The following is a 22,192-nucleotide window of genomic DNA, read 5'->3' as shown; positions in this document are numbered from 1 at the left end:
CTGCACTGTCATAGAGGGGTGTCGTTCCAGAGCGTCAGCCCCTTGTCGGTCATTTAGAGTCCTTTGTCCGTTTTCATATTTAGAGTCTTTTGTATTTCATTTTATATTTGTAATTCCTATTTGTAACATTTGACTTTGATTTTATATTTAATTTTGGTGTCCTTGATTTCCTTTTCTTGTTTTAAATTTTCGTTTTCTTTCTTGCAGGTGGCTTGGTTAAGGATCAGGTTTGGTTATCGTGGTGATCCCAACGTCGGGCACGCTTCATGGGTCGGGGTGCGAACGAAAACTCCAGCATTCGCTGGAGTTTTCGATCTCACCGATGACCACAAATTTTTTTTTTTTTTTATATTTTATTTTTTATCTGATCCATTACATTAAGAAAGCTTCAATCTAATGTATCAAATCATTGACTAGTTTTTAACCAGGAAGAAACATGAAAGTTTGTGAAAGAAAAGAAGAAAGGATAGACTCCCCAGGACTGCTTTCCTCTTGAGACCATCCACATTTCCCAAACCCACCTTTTCCTCGACCGGTAGCTATCACACTCTTGAAAAGAAAATGTACCAAGGGATGAATATAAAAATTATACTCAATAAGCCACCTACTTGTAAGCTCTCATTACATTCTAAGCATAACAATTTTCCACAAACTTTTTCTTTGGCTCTAGGATGTTTGGGTCGAGTCTTTCCATTAGGGTAAATTCTGGCCTTTGTCCTTATAATCTAAACCCTTGTAGTTCGTTATGTTGCGCTATGAATGACTGGTGACACTCCTTGAGGCGCTACCTCGTGCATGTTCCTTATGAGACTATATGGTATTTCACCTGGGGGTTAGCTAACACCTCCCAAAGGTCCACAACTGGGGCCTATACTTCTCTTCTAAAACTTCTATTCTCATTACCGGTAAGAAAGGTGGTACTGGGGCACCTATTGATACTAGTCACACTACTCGCAACTTAAGTGGAACTCTTACTATGGTTGTAAGTCGTGGTAGTCTGTTAAGCTCTTGGGTGGGTTAGGTCAAAATTTAGTAATGAAACATCCTAATCAAAATTCCCTAATCTTAACAGGTTCTAAATTAATAAGGATGGCACACAATTCTCACCTAAAATCATAATACAATATTCCATGCAAAACAAAGAATATACCTAGGATCAATTGAATACAATGGTAAATAAGGTTGCTAGGATTCATACCCAAAAGTGACCGTTATCTCCCACCACTTGGTGTGCAACAATGCCCCTATTCATCTTTTATATGGGATGCCCTGCCGTATGTATCATGAGTAGGATGATAAGGAGGGCCTCCTATTTCCCCCACTTAGATGAGATACACAACATCAGAATTTAATAGCAGGATGATATGATCATGATAACACCACTCATGTGTTAACGGGAAGAGAACTAAATATAAGAATATAAGCTCTAAGTGCCAAGACCTTGATAACTCAATAAGAGATAACATCCTAGCTTAAGGTTTCCATTAAGAGCCTACAAGTAGGCTATTTATTGACTTTTTATTCCATGTTTACATTTTTTTTTCAGTTAACTAGGAGTTGGTTGTGGATGGGAGCAAACTTTGGCGCGTGGGTGATAAGGCAACCCAATCCTCAGCCCAACAATCCAAGCTTTTTTTTTTTTTTTTGAAGCAAAACCCTTGAATCAAAGAAATTACACATTCTTATACAAAACTTGGATCAACCAAGAGATAGTTAAAAGTAGATTACCTCTTAAGGTAAAAGATCTAGAAGCAAGATTTGAAACCTTCTTCTAAATTGAGTCACTCCACAATTGATCTTGATTAAGACTTGATTGAACGACTCGGATGCAATCTACCATAAGAATTGCATGAAACTTAGAAATGACAAAGATGATGCTCAAATTTTAAAGGGGGAAGCCTGGTTTAGAGCTTAATTTTATTCACATAAATTCTCCTTTTTACCAAGTAAGTTCTCACCTTTTTGCTCTTGCAACTACAAGAAGTTAAGGAATTAAAATAATAAAGAAAGTGTATGCAAATAAATTATCAATCAAGTGCTATTTATAAAAACTTGATCCTGTGCAAATATTTACTTTCGAAGCTCCAAATGGTAGTTCCTCAATCAAATCAACTTTTATCACATGGAATGGAGGTTGAATAGAGCCTATCCAATTTTGAGGATGAAGAATGAATGCTCGTTGAATATTCTTGGTGTTGGATTGTGTAATAGGTCTAGTTGAAACATTTGGAACACCTTGATCCATATCATCTTCCCCTCTTTAAAATTATTTGTACTCAAATTAGGAAAATCATAACTACATCAAAATAACTCAAGTAAGCGACATTGATAGTAAGATCAATTTTATAGGCATTGTTATTAATTCTTTCAAGAACTTTGTAAGGGTGATTCCCTCTTGAATGTAACTTTGTTTCTTTTTCAAATCACTCCTTGCGAAAATGTATCCAAACTCAATCATCTGAAAAATGTGTTCTTTTCGTCCTTTATTAATTCTTGAAACAAGTTTAAAATTTTGTTTCTCAATCTTTACATTTTTGTAAAAGGTTTTGATCAAATCTGCCTTTATTGTACTGCTTCACTCACAAAAATATTAGAAGAAATAACAAGCAAAACCAAAGGTGTAAATAGATTAAAATATTATAAGGAATAACAAGCAAAGGAGAGCAATGAAAGGTACTTTCAATTACTATATTATATGCAAACTCTACAAATCATTCGTCCAAAGACTTATATTCTATTAACCACTTCTTTTGTTCATCATTTTTCTCAAGACTAAGTCAGTACCACTTCCTTTTAGAGCAACCCTACAAATAACATCTTAAAAAACTTCCTTTTATTGCAACCCTACAAATAACATCTTAAAATTAAAAATTTTCTTGGAAAAGTTTTATAAAAAAGATAAACTTTAACTGTGAGGGGCATTCCAAGACGTCTCGCACCCAGAAAAAGAATCATACCACTAGATCAAATGCCCATATATCAACATTATTTTTACTAGACCAAATGCCCATATATCAAAATTATTTTTTATGTTTTATTAAATGTATAGTCATTATTTTATTAATAAAGAAAGAGGATATTAACAAATCCATGGGGAAGATTTAATATCCATAGAGAAGAGAAAAAAAAACCTTTGAAGTTATTCCATAATATAAGTTTTATAATTGGATAGTTTTAGTCATCAATCATGAACACACAAACACATGGATAGACGTGAATTGATGAATTGATCAAAATCAATATTTTTTTAGTATCCCAGTGGTCGCTAAAATCCACCGGTTAGATTTTCATTTTCGTAAATAAACATAAAAATAAGTCTCACTGAGATTTGAACTCAATTTATTGGATTCCAAGTTCAATGTCCTAATCACTTGATCATGAAACCACAAATATTTACAAAATTTGTGTGTAATAAATCTAAATTTTAAAAAATAAATATTATCTTCCTATACCTTTAAAACTTTGAAAACAACTAATTTATCCTCGTATTTTTAGTTTTGTACTTGATAGTGTTTCAACACATTAAAATCAATTAATATATTATTAGATCAGGTTTCTAATTATTCTACCATTCTTTTTCAGCCTACCATTAAAAATATGATTAAAAAAGTTGTGAAATAAGTATTTTTCTATATATAAAAGAGAAGGACATGAAATAAAGAAAAAAAAAATAGTAGGGGTTTCCATGAAGGCCCTAATTTTTTTCTTTTTATCTTTCGAAATTTACTTTTCATAAGAGTATCATAATTATTTTCTTCATTTAATTTGATGTTTAATGTCACGTCATACTTTTTCAACCATGCTGCATTGTGATCTTGACACACTTACGAAAAGCTTTGGGGGAGCTCAAGCCCAATTCACATTTTTTGCTCGATTTTGTAGCTTTGTTAAACCTTAGGCGAGGTTTTCCTTCACCAACTGAACACAACTGGTGTGGAATCCAAACTTGTTTTATCACACACTCCTCTTGTGTGTGCATGTTCAATCATTTGCGACTCTATCCAACATGCCTTTAGACTAGGTTAAGTCATCTGACTCGTCTTTTTTTTCTACTCTATGCCAAGATCTCTCTTAAGCAACGTTGAATCTCATAGTCATCTTGGTTACCAACAACATAACCCATGCATTTTGAAATCATTTATAGTCTCGATAAAGTTCGACCATCTTGGCTTGTTCTGACACATTCGTTGAGAACTGACCCATGTATTTACCATCTCACCATGACATCCAAAACATCTATCCATATGGATTCTCATCACACATTTGAGTTTTTTTGTGTCTATGCTAAACAATTTATTCTACCATTCTTTTTGGGCCCTAAGATCATAAATATGGTTAAAAAAGTTGTGAAATACGTATTTTCAGCATATGGTGTGGATAAGAAAAAAGGATGTGAAATAAAAAAAAATAATTAGAGGCATTCCGAATATTGGATTTGGGACCTCTTGCACCCTAAGCAAGAATCATACACTCATCTTTTACTCTCATTTTAGAGAACTTTTTTATTTTAGTCAAAGTTCTAGACCATGAGGCATTCCAAGAATTGAACTTAAGGTCTTTTACCTATTAAGATATCACCTTAATGGAAGTACAATTAAGGTCTTTTAATTCTACTTATCAACAAAAGAATTAAGAATCAGATTCTTAGACCTCTCACACCAAATGCTAGGATCATACAACTAGACCAACAATATTCTTACCATTATTAGTTAATGTCTTGCTTTAAAGTATATTCTTACCATTATTATTTATCATATTCTTCTTTTATCCTTTTCATTTGCTTCAAACGTCTTTATTATTTTCTACTATATAAATCATTATATTTTGCATTTTTTAAAGGAATTCGCTCGAGACGCTCGTAAAGTTACATCTAATAAAGCAACTGCTTTAGAGGTTAGACCTCGTAATTTCCCTTTATATGTTTTACACATTTTTTTCACTATCACTTTAGCATGGCCTATATTGAATGATCTTGTTTGATGGGAACTTTTTATATTGAAAAATGTTATCCGTTTTCGTGTCACTTTGTTAAGATGCCAAACTATCAAGAATATGAGGGATTACTTATTTGGCCCCTTTCACGTGGATATAAACCTCTAACAAATAGATAATATTTTTATAAACCTTTAACAATAGTTTGACCTTTTAAAATATTTAATATATTGTTGCTTTTAATATTTGTGTTAAGTTAATACTCGCAAACATAAAATAAGTTCCACGAAATTTAAATTTGGGTTACTTGATTCAGAGTCCAATGTTGGGTTAATACTCTCAACATTAGAATTTCATAGGCAGAGGAGTTCATTTAGTGGGTTGTTTTAACGTTACTTAAATCTCGAGTAATTTGATAAGTTTAGAGCCTTAACTCATGGTTTTTTGAGTTTTTCTTTCATATATCCTTAATTTGTATTTTATTTAGGGTTCATATGAAAACCCAAGCGATTGCTACAAGTATTTCTTAAGAAAAGTTCAAGGTGACTACTTACCTCGTTGTCGACATTCAGGACTTCCGTTCTCGAGCTTCCAATATTCAAATTACCTCAAATTTTCTTCCACAGAATCCTGATTGGGTCTAGTTTCTAGAACCATAAAATTTTCATAAGATTTGGTCTGTAAGGGAGTTAAAATTACGAAAACTCAAGAAAAGTTGGGAAGTTTAAGCCTCTCATCTATCACTTTTTAGCTCTTCCATCGATCGCACACATAATCGTCCTTGAGATAGCAGACTAACATATGTCGACTTGGAGAAATCGTCCACAAAACCTATTGTTAACTGTTAAAAATATCCTTGCTAAATGAGGTCCCCTAGTCGAGATTCCATAATCCAATGTCGAAATGTAGGATAGATTGTCAGTTGATCCATCTGTGCTACAACTCCTTTGCTCATCACTGCTATCTCCGCATGCTTAAAATCTATCTGCACTCGTGTCTCTCTATTCATCATGGCCGACGAGTGGGCCGTCGTGCAGCTTATGGCATCAATGACTATGTTTTCATTTGGGATGGTATTGGATGTCTATATCGTAGTCCTTCACCAGCTCTAGCCATCTTTTTTATCTCATGTTTAGTTCTTTTTGGATGAAAAAACTACTTCAAGATCTTGTGGTCAATGTAGATATGAGTATTTTCTCCATACAAGGAGTGCCCAAAGATTTTAAGTGCCATGTCACGACTCGATTTTCGAGGCTTCGAAAACCGAATCGTGACTAAAAAGACGAAATCGAAAACAAACAAAAGGAAGATAAAAGAAAGAAAAGCAAAGTAAAAAGATAAAAAATACTTTGAATTAAAACAAAAGAGAGAAATTTTGTTTGTTAATTATTACAAAAGAAATTGCAAATATAAAATGAAATACAAAAGACTCTAAAAGACCGAAAAAGGACTGACGCTCCGGAACGACCCCCTCTGTGACTGTTCATCTCTCAAACGCTCCTCTACCTCGACCAGCGGCCAGGGAACACCTGAGAAAAATAAAGGAGAACGAGATGAGTATAAAAATTATACTCAGTAAGCCACCTACTTGTAGGCTTTCTTCGCATCTTAATTTAACAGAACTCGCACGGTTTCCTAATTCGGTTCTAGGACATCGGGTTCTAACCTTAGTCTCTTGGGGCTTGCCCCTTGGGTTTCACCGGTTCATCGTCCTTTCATTAGTCACCTAGAGGTTCCTTATGCCAAGCTGATATGGTCGGTATCTCTCTATAAGGCGCTACCTCTACATGGCTATCTAGCACTACATGGTATCTAGCCTAGGGGTGTGCTGAATACCCCTACGCCCATATAGTCCTCCTATGGGGGGCGCGACCCAACCCGTTCCCATGCAGCTAATGGGCTGTACGACGTGGGGACACATTTCCCATGCGAAATGGCTAAGAGTAGTAAGGACTGATCAGGGACCCTTGGTCCTCCCACGAAGTTATAGATACCGTTCTCACGCTAGCAATATATGAACACTCCTAGGTACTTTCTTGCCAAGGTGAACCGCTAAGTTCCTAGGGGAAAATTAAGTCTGGCTGGAGCGACATATCGCTCCTAACAATAATTCTCTAAGCTTGTCATAGAAATGGGCACTAGAAAATAATGGGGTGTGCATGCAACCGTCTTCTAACATCCTAATATTCATGCAAACTAGGCACACCGGCTCAACGAGGCGATGGCCTCCATCCAGCACCCAAAACACGAAGTTCACGCTCAATGGGGCGCATTCATCCATCGAGCACCCGGAACACGGAATACACAATTCCAACATAAATTAAACGCATGCATACGTACAACGGAAGCTTAAGGCATACAAGCAACACTCAGATAATTCACCCAACACATCATAACAATCCATCTGATTAATCTCATTCATGGAGAGCTAATTTAAGACAAAATCACTAACATGCATACATACAATCCAAGCGAACCCTACAAGTATTTCTTCCTAAATACCGGGTGGTGACTTACGTGGTTAACACGTGCCCTTTTTGCTAGCGTTTCTTTGCCCGTGAGGTGTCCAAAAGTACTGATTTCTTTAAATTAGGTCCCTATTCACGTAAGAACAGTATTAGAACTGGAACCTGGACCAAAATCGGGCAAACAGAAAGCAATCGGGCCAAAATGGCCATCTCACGCGCATTGGGAGTACGTGGTCACGCGCGCGGGAAGGCGCTAGTCGCGTGCCCACCTCCGCGTAGTCGCGGGTCGGCCGGTCCGGTCGGCTCGGCTCATGTCGCGGTTCGGCCCGGCTTGCAGGCGACACGTGTCGATGCCTCGCTGGAGCTGCGTTACTCCAGCCGATGGTCGACGCGTGTCCGGTGCCTGTCGCCGCCGTCCGCCGCTCGCCGACCGACTCCTTTATTTATTTTTTATTTTTTATTTTTTTTCTTCTTCTTCTTCTTCTTTCTTCTCTGTCTTCTGAATATTGAAACATAATCCTCTATTCCGATTTTCATATCTTTCGATCCGTAGATCGGATCGACATGATTTCTTCGGCAAAGTTTTAGATCGTGTTACGGGCTACGTCCTCGTATTTTTTTTGTAATTTTTGCTTAACTACCGGATGAGTTAAGAAGGTCGGAATTTCGCTCACCGTTCTCGGACAACTCTCGGATCTCCGCCTTCGGGTTGAGGTCTCGGCCAAACTTCTTCACAGATCACGCGTAGAGTTGTTCCTAGATGAATATATCAAGATTTCAGATCTTGATTCACAAAGGAAAACTGTAGATCTAAGAAAACGTTCAAGATCCTTACCTTGCGGGTTTTCCGACTTCTTGATTAAAAATGGGACTCCGGCCACCCACATTCTCTTTTCCCTTCCAAGAAAGTCTCTCTGCATGATCTTCACTTCCTTGCATCATGATCTTCACCAGAATAGACTCCAACGGTAGTTTTCGGTGAGTCTTCCGGCGGTTCATCCTTTCTCCTCTCTCTAAGTTCTCTCTACCCCTTTCTCTCACTATCTCTCTTTTGCAGGACTATGGATGGGGTTTCGTTTGGACCTCTTAAGTGGTTGGAGGGGCAAATTTACCTATTTGCCCCTCTCGACTTTTCCTTTTTTTTTTTCTTCTTTTTCTATTTCTATTTCTATTTCTCTTTCTTCGGGTATTACAAATTCTCCCCTCCTTAGGAACTTTCGTCCCTGAAAGTAGCTATCTCTTGGAAGGGTTCGGGATAAGCTTTCCTCATGTCCTCTTCTCGTTCCCAGGTTGCCTCTTCCTCACGACGGTTACCCCATGAGACCTTTACCAAGGGAATATCTTTGTTACACAACCGCCTAGTGTCTCGAGCCAAAATTCTGCTAGGCTTCCCCTCGTGAGACAGATCTTCTTGAAGAGGAAGCCTCCCATGCTCGATTACATGAGTAGGGTCGAGAGTATACTTTCGCAGCATGGATACGTGGAACACATTGTGCACGGTGGCAAGGTTCAGTGGTAGGGCAATTCTGTAAGCCACAGCCCCAACTCTGTCTAGAATCTCGAAGGGGCCTATGAACCTTGGGCTCAATTTCCCTTTCTTTCTGAACCTCAACACCCCCCTCATAGGGGCCACCTTCAGGAACACGTGGTCACCCACCTCAAATTCGAGGTCCCTTCTACCCACATCTGCATAGCTTTTCTGTCGACTCTGTGCGGTGAGTATCCTCTACTTGATTTTCTGAACCGTTGTGTTGGTGACCCCGACCAACTCTGATCCCAGTAGTTGCTGCGTGCCTACCTCTTCCCAAAACACTGGTGTTCGACACCTACGCCCATACAGTGCCTCAAAGGGGGCCATCTGAATGGTCGCTTGATAACTATTGTTGTAGGCAAACTCCATTAAAGGCAGATGTTCGTCCCCGAAAGTTGGCGTCTCTTGGAAGAGTTTGGGATAAGCCCCTTCCCGTCTTCTTTACGTTCTCGAGTTGCCTCTTCATTAAGGTGGTTACTCCCGCGAGACTTTTACTAAGTGGTCGCTCTTTCATACCAACACTTCGCGTCTTAGTCTGACTCGATAGGGTCTGGTACCCGTATAGGCGTACCATTTCTTTGACATATAACTTATCTCATCGATCTACTCGATAAGTGGTCTCACCTGGGATGAGGTGAATTGTCTTGGTTGGTCTACCCCAAGTATCCAAATCACGTTACGAGTCTGTTTAGTCTTTGGCAAACCCGAGACAAAACCCACACTCACTACTTCCCATTGAAGGACTGTAGCAATCTTGTTGGGCGCTATTTCGATGCCTTAACCTGCTAGCAGCATCGTCTTACGAAACCCGCCATGTCTCTCTTCATTCCCAAGCCACCCATAGTATCTCTTCAAATAACTTCATACATCCTAGGTGGAACGTATTAGATGTATAGTGGCTTCAGCTAAAACGTCTTTTAGGATTTCCTCGTCTCAGGGAACACCTAGGCAGTCTTGCCAGTGCAGGACCCTGTCTGAGGGGATAGAACACCTAGTTGGCTTTTCCACCCCAGTCTGACTCCACACTTTGTTAAGGTGTTCATCAGATCTCTGGACATCAAAGACACGTTTTCATAAAGTCGGTTGCATGGTCATCTATGCTATCTTAGCGATATCACCATTAACTGCAACCCCAGTTTCTAGCATTCTTCCTTCCATCCTGTAACTTCCTTTGCTTGGTGATCATTGCAGACGTATGATCGATCTGTGTCATGCCATCTGTACGACCAAGTACTCGAGGCTCTTTAGTCAGTGTATGCTTGCACTTTTCTCCATGCTCGTAATGTTGCCATGTCTCCATGGCAAGCACGGTTGCTGCTAGTTAAAGGTCATGAGTAGGGTAATTTTGTTCGTGCTCTTTCTGCTTTCATGAAGCGTAAGCTAACGCCTTACCATTCTGCATAAGCACGCACCCTAAGCCCTTACATGAGGCGTCTCTATACGTTACAAGATTGTCTAGCCCAACTTGAACTGATGCAATCACCAACCTTTGCTTAAGTGCCTGAAAACTCTGGTCGCCTGCTGGTATTTGTGTAGGCGCTACAGAGATCCTAGAAATATCACGTACGAGTCTTTCAAAAGATTTCTAGAAACTTCGTACCTTAGTGACTGTGGTCTGTTTTGGCCACCTCATAGCTAGTTCAATCTTAGCGATGTCTACGATGAACTCTCTCCGCTTGACACCCCATAACTTCGGATGTCATCTCAGACAACCAACACCGGTACTTTGGAGATCTTAACGCATGATCGATATGTTCATAACACCACCAAAACCTTCCTCAAGTGTTCATTGTCATATCGTCAAAGACGACTATAATGATGATAGCAAGAGAATCTCATGCACCTTCGATTTTTGTAAACTTACACTTTCTCATGACTCTGGAAGGGCTCGTCAGTAAACTCACCTTTCTCATGACTCTGGAAGGCAGTCCTCAACATGTCCCTCTCTTTGATCCTCATAGGAGGTATCCTTACCTTGTTGAGACCCTTACGATCCTTACTGCTTCACCAAAAATGGCCTCGTAACTGCATCTCATTTGGTTAACACAGGTCTTTTCTCATACGAGACGCCCCGTCACATGATTCGCTTGAGTAGTAATACTCATTTGGGCCATGTACGGGCTCTTTTGGAAGTAAGGAATCCTTGCATGAGTCCTTTGCGTTCACCTAGGCTAATTCATGCAGTATCTTTATGATTGAGCTAGTTACGTCTCCTCTCGTAATGATTTCTCATCACTGGATTTTTTTTTTCAAGCACGTGAACCTTTCAAGTTCTTGTACCGTATTCTAGGGAACTCTCTGAAGACTCTTGTTTGGTAGCTAGTCTCCCTCAAACTTTGAGGATGCTATGTCAGTGTCTTCTCTAAGACATATCATGTCTCTGCTAGTCCTACCTGGTTACAAGTCACCATCTCACTACCGTCTGGTGGTCTTTGGCATCCTGTTGTCTAAGAGTTCTACCTCTATCTAAGCATGCTTCACGAGTATGGCGTCACACTCATGTGTGTAGCTAGAATTCTGCTCTTTGTAATCCGGGTGACCTATACGAGGGTAGGTTCTTACTAACACACATCTAAGTTTTCTCTCTCCAAACGGAGATAGCGTGACCATAGCTTGACCTCTTTTCCTGCTGTTCTCGACCCCGAGGTTCACCGGACTACCTTGACGGTTCCACGTCCTTTGCTTTGTGAGCACGCCTATCCTAACCAAAGGATAGATTAAAACTCGTTTTTTTTTTTGTGGTCCTAATAACCACGTGCTGCATTTAGACATTGTCCTCTCCACCAAGGTCCAAAGCGACTTATTCTCCAGTGGGTGATCCATCAATGGGTATATCCTGCACCCCATATCCCTTTAGTGGCATTAAGTGCACATCATGCTTTTGGAAGTCCATAACTGAAACTTAGCTCGTGAAGATTCCAACTGACCTTGAAGCCATGTCCTCTATAGCTTCACTCTCAATGTTGGTGAATCTTATTTCTCGACATCCAACTTAACCAAACTCACTTATGAAATTCGTTTGCTTGAGGGGTGCATAACTCCTATAGTGGTTGCCCTTGTCTATAAGAACTTTGTCTGGGTCTACTATGTGGTTTGCCCTAAGGCACGTTCTACATTGTCTAGGTCTACAATGTGGTCACAAAGGAGGCATGCTTGACATCTAGAATTATGGTCATGGGAGGCTGAGCCATAGGTATCCATCTCTTACTAGACCTTAGAAGGTCTGATATACATTTCTATGGGTTGGACGTCACGCACTTTGCGAAGTCACCCCTTTGTCTTCCTAAGGCCAGTAAGTTATAATGTGAACCCTCTCGGCCTCCTAACAATAACTCAAATCTAACATCGACAGTAATAGAGTGAACATTCACTATTAAACACTCAAAAGCGTAATCATAGTTACCACTTTCCCAAGACAAACATCAAATTTTTATAGCCTTGCAACCACTCATATCCTACTAAACAGGGTTAGAATGCATACCTAGTCGCGGCGAGGCGTGTCGTCAAGCCGAGTCATAGAGATGTACGACTCTCTATCCTAGAAAAAGTCTACAGAATCTAAAACCCGACTGCTTGCCCCTTGGGTTTCACTGGTTCATCGTCCTTTCATTAGTCACCTAGAGGTTCCTTATGCCAAGCTGATATGGTCGGTATCTCTCTATGAGGCGCTTACCTCTACATGGCTATCTAAGACTACATGGTATCTAGCCTAGGGGTGTGCTGAATACCCCTACGCCCATATAGTCCTCCTATGGGGGGCGCGACCCAACCCGTTCCCATGCAGCTAATGGGCTGTACGACGTGGGGACACATTTCCCATGCGAAATGGCTAAGAGCAGTAAGGATTGATCAGGGACCCTTGGTCCTCCCACGAAGCTATAGATACCGTTCTCATGCTAGCAATCTATGAACACTCCCTAGGTACTTTCTTGCCATGGTGAACCGCTAAGTTCCTAGGGGAAAATTAAGTGTGGCTGGAGCGACATATCACTCCTAACAATAATTCTCTAAGCTTGTCATAGAAATGGGCACTAGAAACTAACGGGGTGTGCATGCAACCGTCTTCTAACATCCAAATATTCATGCAAACTAGGCACGCCAGCTCAACGGGGCGATGGCCTCCATCCAGCACCCAAAACACGAAGTTCGCGCTCAATGGGGTGAATTCATCCATCGAGCACCCAGAACACGGAATACACAATTCCAACATAAATTAAACGCATGCATACGTACAACGGAAGCTTAAGGCATACAAGCAACACTCAGATAATTCACCCAACACATCATAACAATCCATCTGATTAATCTCATTCATGGAGAGCTAATTTAAGGAAAAATCACTAACATGCATACATACAATCCAAGCGAACCCTACAAGTATTTCTTCCTAAATACCGGGTGGTGACTTACCTAGTTAACGCGTGCCCTTTTTGCTAGCGTTTCTTTGCCTGTGAGGTGTCCAAAAGTACTGATTTCTTTAAATTAGGTCCCTATTCACGTAAGAACATAAGGAAAAATCACTAACATGCATACATACAATCCAAGCGAACCCTACAAGTATTTCTTCCTAAATACCGGGTGGTGACTTACCTGGTTAACGCGTGCCCTTTTTGCTAGCGTTTCTTTGCCTGTGAGGTGTCCAAAAGTACTGATTTCTTTAAATTAGGTCCCTATTCACGTACGAACAGTATTAGAACTGGAACCGGGACAAAAATCGGGGAAACAGAAAGCAACCGAGCCAACATGGCCGTCCCACGCGCCAGCAGCATGCTGGGAGTGCGTGGTCACGCGCGCGGGAAGGCGCCAGTCGCGTGCTACATGACACAATCGCGCTTTCGAAGGCAGCGGACTAGCGATTGTGCGGCACTCACTTTCTAGCGACAAGTGAGTTCAGCCTATTTGTTCTTGTGTCGCCTACGGCCAAGCGACGTACGGTCGAGCCTCTAGCCTCGGTTTTAAAAGAAGGTTTTAGAAAACGAGGAGAGAGAGAGATTTTAGAAAGAGAGATTTTAGAAAGAGACGTTATATAAGCAAGCAAGAGAAAGATAACAACGGCTTAGCATATATAACCTTGGGTAGGGAGAAGTTGACGACTAGTCATATCCCCCTATAGTACATTCTGGGCCATTTTAGTTCTGGCAAGCCTAGACATGATATTTTTGAGGTGTCATACGCTCTAGAATTACAAAAGGAAAAACACTAGAATGAAAAGACATGACAAGGGTTTGGCTTGTCATGAGCATGCGGCCATGGGCAACATGCCCTGGACAAGCATGACCGTGACATCCTCCCCCACCTAATTGGTTGACGTCCCTGTCAACCGACTACTTTCATACCTTGCGATGTGGGTGGCGGTGGAGTTCAGATCTTCGGCGCGTTCCCAGCTTGTTTCCTCTGTAGGGAGATTCTTCCATTTGACAAGGAATTCACGAATCGTCCGCACAGGTCTTCCTATCTTCCTAACCCTGTCGGCTAGGATCTCTTCCACTTCCTTTGTTTCTTTTTGCTTCAGATCGATGTTCGGTCTCTTGGTTGCATTTCGTTGGTCGTCCTCTGGATCAGGGTGATAGGGCTTCAAGTTGCTCACATGAATAACGGGGTGGATTTTCATCCACGCGGGTAGTGCAACTCGGTAGGAGGTAGCCCCGATCTTTTTAAGGACTTCAACAAGGCCTTTATATTTACGAACTAGTCTCTGGTTCTTTCGGCTACGAAATCTGATCTGTTCCGGTCTCAGCTTGATAAGGACTTGATCTCCTGCACGGAAATGAAGGGGGCGACGCTTCTTGTCCGCCCATTTCTTCATATGCTTGAAAGCCTTCTCTAAATATGCCCGGGCTATATCTGTCGTCTGCTTCCATTCCCTTGTAAAGTTGTGAGCTTGAGGGTTTTTTCCTACATAAGCATGATCAATAATATGGGGTAAGGCCGGTTGTCGTCCACTTACAATTTCGAAGGGACTCTTCCCTATAGATGAGCTAGTTTGACAATTGAAGCAAAATTGGGCGACATCTAACAATTGTATCCAATTCTTTTGGCGAGCGTCGACGAAGTGACGTAAGTATTCTTCGAGCAAGCAATTGAACCGTTCTGTCTGTCCATCGGTTTGAGGGTGATAACTCGAGGAGATGTTTAAGGTTGTTCCCAAGAAAGCGAATAACTCAGTCCAGAATGTCCCAATGAATCTGCCATCCCTATCACTGATGATGCTCGATGGAATGCCCCATAACTTTACAACGTGTTTGAAAAACAGTTGGGCTGTGAGTTCCGCCGAGCATAATTTGGGAGTGGGGATGAATGTTGCATATTTGGAGAATCGGTCTACAATAACCAAGATGGCGTCATATTCCCCGACCTTTGGGAGGTGTGTTATGAAGTCTAGGGATACACTTTCCCAGGGTCTTGTTGGCACAGGTAGAGGTTCCAAGAGTCCAGAGACTTTGGCTTTCTCNNGATACACTTTCCCAGGGTCTTGTTGGCACAGGTAGAGGTTCCAAGAGTCCAGAGACTTTGGCTTTCTCGACCTTATCCTATTGGTAGATGAGGCACGTCTTGGTGTATTGCATGATGTCGTCTCGCATGTTTGGCCAGAAGTACCCCTTCTTTATTAGGGCGTAAGTTCTTTGCCACCCAGGATGTCCGGCCCACAACGTATCATGACATTCCTGAATGAGCTTCTTCCTCAGTTCCCCTGTTCTTGGGACGTACAATCTGTTTCCTTTGGTTATCAGGAGGTCCCCCTCAACCCAAAACTGCCGTGTCTTTCCAGCCTTAGCTAGTTCGACAACAGCTTTGGCCGATGGGTCTTTGTGTAAATGTTCCTTGATGATGTCGCGCATCGATCCATCGATCTTACTTGAATGAATATGGGCTAACATGCACAGGGCCGCATGTTCGCCCTTCCGACTCAGCGCGTCAACTGCTTGATTACTCTTTCCTGCTTTGTGTTCGAACTTGAAGTCGAATTCAGCCACGACTCCTGCCACCGGGCTTGTTTTGCTGTTAATTTTGGTTGATCAAAGAAGTGGCAAGTGGCGCTGTTATCCGTCTTCACTACGAATTATGATCCTAAGAGATATTGTCTCCAGACTCGAAGGTAATGGACTACAGCCAGAAATCCTCAATTCCCCTGTTCTTGGGACGTACAATCTGTTTCCTTTGGTTATCAGGAGGTCCCCCTCAACCCAAAACTGCCGTGTCTTTCCAGCCTTAGCTAGTTCGACAACAGCTTTGGCCGATGGGTCTTTGTGTAAATGTTCCTTGATGATGTCGCGCATCGATCCATCGATCTTACTTGAATGAATATGGGCTAACATGCACAGGGCCGCATGTTCGCCCTTCCGACTCAGCGCGTCAACTGCTTGATTACTCTTTCCTGCTTTGTGTTCGAACTTGAAGTCGAATTCAGCCACGACTCCTGCCACCGGGCTTGTTTTGCTGTTAATTTTGGTTGATCAAAGAAGTGGCAAGTGGCGCTGTTATCCGTCTTCACTACGAATTATGATCCTAAGAGATATTGTCTCCAGACTCGAAGGTAATGGACTACAGCCAGAAATCCTCAATTCCCCTGTTCTTGGGACGTACAATCTGTTTCCTTTGGTTATCAGGAGGTCCCCCTCAACCCAAAACTGCCGTGTCTTTCCAGCCTTAGCTAGTTCGACAACAGCTTTGGCCGATGGGTCTTTGTGTAAATGTTCCTTGATGATGTCGCGCATCGATCCATCGATCTTACTTGAATGAATATGGGCTAACATGCACAGGGCCGCATGTTCGCCCTTCCGACTCAGCGCGTCAACTACTTGATTACTCTTTCCTGCTTTGTGTTCGAACTTGAAGTCGAATTCAGCCACGACTCCTGCCACCGGGCTTGTTTTGCTGTTAATTTTGGTTGATCAAAGAAGTGGCAAGTGGCGCTGTTATCCGTCTTCACTACGAACTGTGATCCTAAGAGATACTGTCTCCAGACTCGAAGGCAATGGACTACAGCCAGAAATCCTCAATTCCCCTGTTCTTGGGACGTACAATCTGTTTCCTTTGGTTATCAGGAGGTCCCCCTCAACCCAAAACTGCCGTGTCTTTCCAGCCTTAGCTAGTTCGACAACAGCTTTGGCCGATGGGTCTTTGTGTAAATATTCCTTGATGATGTCGCGCATCGATCCATCGATCTTACTTGAATGAATATGGGCTAACATGCACAGGGCCGCATGTTCGCCCTTCCAACTCAGCGCGTCGGCTGCTTGATTACTCTTTCCTGCTTTGTGTTTGAACTTGAAGTCGAATTCAGCCACGACTCCTGCCACCGGGCTTGTTTTGCTGTTAATTTTGGTTGATCAAAGAAGTGGCAAGTGGCGCTGTTATCCGTCTTCACTACGAACTGTGATCCTAAGAGATGGTTGATCAAAGAAGTGGCAAGTGGCGCTGTTATCCGTCTTCACTACGAACTGTGATCCTAAGAGATACTGTCTCAAAGAAGTGGCAAGTGGCGCTGTTATCCGTCTTCACTACGAACTGTGATCCTAAGAGATACTGTCTCTAGACTCAAAGGCAATGGACTACAGCCAGCATTTCTTTCTCGGAGACCGTGTATCTTCGTTCGGCATCGTTGAGCTTTTGACTTTCGTAAGCGATGGGGTGGCCTTCTTGAATAAGAACTCCACCGAGAGCAAAGTTGGAAGCATCGGTTTCTACTTCAAATGGCTTTGTGACGTCTACCAACCCGAGGACAGGACCCCTCGTCATGGTTGTTTTCAGATTATCAAAGGCCATTTGACAATCTGACGACCACAACCAAGGGTGGTCTTTCTTCAACAGCTCTGTCAATGGGGCGGCTCGTCGTGAAAACCCTTCGATGAACCGCCTATAGTAGTTGGCTAGTCCTAAGAAGGACCGCAACTCAGATATGGAAGTAGGAACCTTCCATTCTTGGATAGCTTTTATCTTGTCGCTATCCATACTAATTTGTCCACATCTGACGACATGTCCAAGGAAGTTGATGCATGTTTGTGCGAATGCACATTTCTCCTTCTTCACATACAGCTGGTTCTGCCGGAGCTTGTCAAACACTAACTTCAAATGCACTTTGTGTTCCTCGAGGGTTGTGCTGTAAACAACAATGTCGTCGAAGTATACTATGACGAACTGATCCAGGTATTCGTAGAAAACCTGGTTCATCAACGTGCAGAACGTAGCTGGGGCGTTTGTCAAGCCAAAGGGCATTACTAGGAATTCAAAGGCCCCATATCTTGTTACGCACGTCGTCTTGGGTTCGTCCCCTTCGGCAATGCGTACTTGATAATATCCTGATCGTAAGTCCAACTTCGTGAAGTACTTGGCCCCGTGAAGTTGGTCGAACAAGTCAGATATTATCGGCAGAGGATATTTGTTGCGTACTGTCACCTTGTTTAAGGCTCTATAGTCTATGCACAGACGCAACGTCCCATCCTTCTTCTTCTGGAACAGTACGGGGGCTCCATAAGGGGCCTTTGCCGGGCGAATGAATCCCGCCTTCAACAACTCATCCAGTTGTTTCCTCAATTCGGCTAACTCGGGCGGAGCCATCCGGTATGCGTTCTTTGCTGGTGGCTTAACCCCAGGAAGGAGTTCGATTTCGTGGTCAATGCCTCGACGAGGGGGTAGTGTTTGTGGTAGACTCTCCGGCATTATGTCGGTATAGCTGTCTAGTACTTCCTTGATTTCCTCTGGAACAGTCTCTTCGGTGGTTGCTTCTTCTATCAATGGTATGGCCATGAATGTAGGTTCCTCTCGTGCAAGTCCCCTTTTCAGTTGTATGGCCGAGATCATTCGAAGATTACCTGGTTGCTTGATGCTTGCAGGTATTACTGTGGGATTACGGTCGGTGATCACCAAGAATTTTGCCAATGGCATTGGGATGACCTTGTGTTCTAGGAGGAACTCCATCTCAAGTACCACGTCGAAGTCGTCCATGCGAACCACGACAAGGTCTAGCTCTCCAGTCCAATCCCCTATTTTGAAGGGGACTCTCTTAGAAACTCCCACAATAGGCAAGGCCTCGGAGTTGACAGCTTTCATTTTCCCCGGGGTCGAAGTCGTCCATGCGAACCACGACAAGGTCTAGCTCTCCAGTCCAATCCCCTATTTTGAAGGGGACTCTCTTAGAAACTCCCACAATAGGCAAGGCCTCGGAGTTGACAGCTTTCATTTTCCCCGGGGTCGAAGTCGTCCATGCGAACCACGACAAGGTCTAGCTCTCCAGTCCAATCCCCTATTTTGAAGGGGACTCTCTTAGAAACTCCCACAATAGGCAAGGCCTCGGAGTTGACAGCTTTCATTTTCCCCGGGTCTATCAGAGTGCTCTTGCTCGATTGAGAGTTTATTGTGGCATCTACAAACATGAGCCCTTTCTCTATTACCTCCTTCGGTTCGACTTTTCGTTGGAGGACAAGAATTTGAGTGCGCCCATTCGGGGGTTGTCGTGATCTTCCTTCTTGTCTAGCAAAGTCTCGACCCTTAATTCATTGCTCTCTTTAATGGACACTTGAAGTGCAGTGAGAGAGGCCCGGTGAGGACAGTAGGATACCTTGTGGGGGCCTTTACACAGCATGCATTGCAAAGGCGTCGTCGGGTGGTTCCTTTGATGGTAAGGCCCTCGAGATGTCCCCGCTTGATTGTTCTGAGGAGGTCTATCCGTCCATCCATTCGGTCTGTTGGGGCTGGTGTCGCTCCTCTTTGGGACGCAGGCCATTGCGGCAGCTAGGATTTGGACCCTGTTCTCATGTATCTTTGTTTGGCCCACGGCTGTAGACCATTTATGAAGAAGAACACCTTGTCCTTCTCTGCTGTGCCCCTGATATCCAGCATCAGGGTTGAGAACTGTCTGACGTAGTCCCGTATGTTTCCAGTGTGTTTCAGGGCTACTATTTTCTCCATTGCTATATGCCCTGCGTTTTCGGGGAGGAATTGTTCCCTCAACTCTCTCTTGAGGTCCTCCCATGAGTCAATGGTGCACGATCCAATCCTCGATGTCTTGCACCTTCGTACACCACCACAGTTTGGCGTCGTCTATGAGATACATCGCGGCTACAGTCACCTTCTTGTCGTCGGTACAAGCCGTTGTGGCTTTGAAGTACTGTTCGACGTCAAAGATGAGATGAAGTTCTCCAACTCATTGGCGTCCCGATTCCCTTTGAATGCTCTAGGGTCTGGGAACCTTAGTTTGTTGGATCCTGTACTAGTTTTTCCAGCCGCGACACCTTCCACGGCTTTCATGGTAATTTCAATTCGAGTGCTCATGGCGGCCATCCTTTCTTGGAGGTCGTCGAATGTTGTTCTGAATTCATCAACCAATCCATTGAACAAACTCATCATTGTGTTTTGTAGTATATCGAACTCTTCGCCACGTCCCTCTTTGTGTGCGACAGAGCTATCCGGACTATCAGACGGTTTTGGGCTGCTCGTAGGAGCAACTCTTTCTTCGAGCGAGGTCACTCGAAACAACAGTTCTGCGATTGGCAACCCATCCAGGCGGTTGCCCATTGCGTCGACTTGGACGACTTTCTCACTCAGCTCGGTCCCCCGTGTTTCCAGGAAACGAAGGGTGTCAGGGACTTCTTTGAGGAACAGCACTTCCTCCTCTATTAGCGTAAGCCGGTCAGCTTGTGCTTTGGGTGTCGACTTTGTCGTTGACATGATCCCGGTCTGTATGACGTTACGGAGCTAACAAAGCTCTGATACCACTTGACACAATCGCGCTTTCGAAGGCAGCGGACTAGTGATTGTGCGGCACTCACTTTCTAGCGACAAGTGAGTTCAGCCTATTTGTTCTTGCGTCGCCTACAAGAGCAGAAGGTTTCGCTGCTCTATGAAACCAGCCTCACGCGGTTTCCTTCACTCTAAGGGCCATGGACACTAGGCCTTCGCCCAAAGCCCATAGCCAAACTCCCTACTTGGAATGGACATGCCGAAGAACAACTCCAACAACCTTACCCAATGGGCTGAGCCAACCTCCAACCACTTTGTTGCCCCCATATGGGTTACAAGCTTACATTACCAAGCTCGACGATTTCCTTAAGACAATGACTACTTTATGAAGACAACATCCAATTTTAAATCTATCAATGTGGGATTGTTGTAATGGAGAAATCTATCATATTTACATATAAAATAGATAAATACATTCATTTAGAACAAGTGGCTAGCTCGATGTCCATAGTCCAAGCGACAAAAAATATATGTAAAAAAAAAAAAAAAAGTGGATGTCAAGCTGACTACTACCAAGAGGTTTATATTGGGCCTAGGAGAATCGACCCGCTATCCTTCCACCGACAAGAGCAGAAGGTTACGCTGCTCTGTGAAACCAGCCTCACGCGGTTTCCTTCACTCTAAGGGCCGTGGACACTAGGCCTTCGCCCAAAGCCCATAGCCAAACTCCCTACTTGGAATGGACAGGCCGAAGAACAACTCCAACAATCCTAACCAATGGGCTGAGCCAACCTCCAACCACTTTGTTGCCCCCATATGGGTTACAAGCTTACATTACCAAGCTCGGCGATTTCCTTAAGACAATGACTACTTTATGAAGACAACATCCAATTTTAAATCTATCAATGTGGGATTGTGGTAGGTGTGAAATCTATCATTCTCACCTCTCCCAACACTCTTAAGGTCTCAAATTTTAATATTTTTAAAGCAATTACAACATATTATGGGTATCATTTATGTAACTTTGAAGAGTTTTTTTGAAATATTTTTATATTGACATGTAAAATAGATTAATACATTGATTTAAAACAAATTGGTTAGACAATTATAGACATTCAAATATTCCTACAAAAATTGAGCCAAAATTTTTTTGAAAGTTTTAAAGTTACATTTATGAAATTCAAAAAAAGTAGTTGTCAGCTCGATTTCCTTAGTCGTAGCCACCAAAAATATATGTAAAAAAAATTGGATGTCAGGCTGAGGACTATCCAGAGAGGTTTATATTGTGTCTAGGAAAATTGACCTGGTATCCTTCCACCGACAAGACTGGAAGGTTACGCTCCTTTGTGACCATTGAGAATTTCATTGGAACCACTCGAAAAGTAGTTCAATTTTATGAAAAACTAAAGAGGTTCGGTTTTAGGGTTGATGTGGTCAGTTCAGTTCAACTGGCCACGTCATCGCCTCTTCCTCCCACAAGGGAAGCACACGACTCATGGCGTTGCTCCTCCGTTTGAAAACGGAGTTCGCCAGCTCATTCCAGAGCATTTATCCCCTTGATTCCTTCATAAAACATAAAGAT

At 42.6% G+C, this 22,192-nt stretch overlaps 1 long non-coding RNA gene across 2 annotated transcripts; it reads right to left on the bottom strand.

The window, feature by feature from the left end:
* Positions 1–7,491: 7,491 nt before the first annotated feature.
* On the bottom strand, positions 7,492–20,545 carry LOC111436625. Of its 2 annotated transcripts, XR_002709296.1 has the most exons (4): positions 20,536–20,545; positions 8,236–8,446; positions 8,075–8,156; positions 7,492–7,529 (listed from the first exon to the last, which is right to left on the bottom strand). It is a non-coding gene; the product is annotated as an uncharacterized LOC111436625 (long non-coding RNA). The 2 variants fall into 2 exon arrangements; XR_002709295.1 differs by lacking the exon at positions 20,536–20,545 and having other exon boundaries at positions 8,236–8,478.
* Between the last annotated feature and the right edge of the window lie 1,647 nt (positions 20,546–22,192).

The sequence above is a fragment of the Cucurbita moschata genome, unplaced genomic scaffold, assembly GCF_002738365.1.
Source record: "Cucurbita moschata cultivar Rifu unplaced genomic scaffold, Cmos_1.0 Cmo_Scf00057, whole genome shotgun sequence".
In the NCBI taxonomy this organism is placed as follows: domain Eukaryota; kingdom Viridiplantae; phylum Streptophyta; class Magnoliopsida; order Cucurbitales; family Cucurbitaceae; genus Cucurbita; species Cucurbita moschata.
The sequence above is the reverse complement of the archived record's forward strand: the minus strand, read 5'-3'. Positions and strand labels throughout refer to the sequence as shown.